General features: G+C 48.1%; 1 non-coding gene across 1 annotated transcript; it reads right to left on the reverse strand.

The window, feature by feature from the left end:
• Nucleotides 1-30: 30 nt before the first annotated feature.
• On the reverse strand, nt 31-110 carry TRNAS-GCU. Its single transcript has one exon. It is a non-coding gene; the product is annotated as a tRNA-Ser (tRNA).
• Nucleotides 111-720: the final 610 nt, after the last annotated feature.

Genomic DNA, 720 nt, shown 5'->3' on the forward strand with positions numbered 1-720 from the left:
ATAAAGAAAGCTGCCAAAGAGTGTTATAATCGACAAGGATGGGACTCAAACCCATGCATGCAGAACAAAGGATTAGCAGTCCATTGCCTTAACCACTCGGCCACCTTGTCACAAGAGTAAGTTACATGGCACCGATTTTCCAAGGGTACAGAGTGTCCCAGTTCCAGGTAACTGTCTTTCACATAACACATGAAACATGCCAACTATGAAGCTTCCAGTTAAGGGCACTTTTATGGAAGGACAAGTAGCCCTTCACCTCCCTCACCTCCAGTCTCCCTCCTTATCTCTGGGATACAGGTGAGGCTATATGGAGTCGGGGCAGGTGTCAATGAGCTGGAATGAAGAGGCTGAACTCCACAAGCAGCAGTTTCTGCTCTATCTTGTAATAATAATAAAACAGCCCTTCTTCTGACTAAAGCGAGTCTTCTGCCCTGTGCAGTCCCCTGTTCAGGTGAGTTTCAGCCCTGTGGTGGGTGCATTCATGTTTCCTGGGATACCTGTGTTGTGCTAGGGGATAAAAAAAGAAAGACAGAAAGGGATTTTCAGAAGCCAGGTTGCTGAGTGAACAGGAAGAGCCTGTCACTAGGAGGAAAGGTAACCCGGCTCCTTGAAAGAGTGACGGGAGTCAGGCTGATGACAAGGGAGGGGGAGATTTATGGACAGCTGACTGAGGGGGAGAGGTTCCAGTCAGTGCTTTTCAAACAGTTTGGGTCCTTTGTC

This window comes from Alligator sinensis, unplaced genomic scaffold (genome assembly GCF_000455745.1).
Source record: "Alligator sinensis unplaced genomic scaffold, ASM45574v1 scaffold3437_1, whole genome shotgun sequence".
NCBI lineage: Eukaryota > Metazoa > Chordata > Crocodylia > Alligatoridae > Alligator > Alligator sinensis.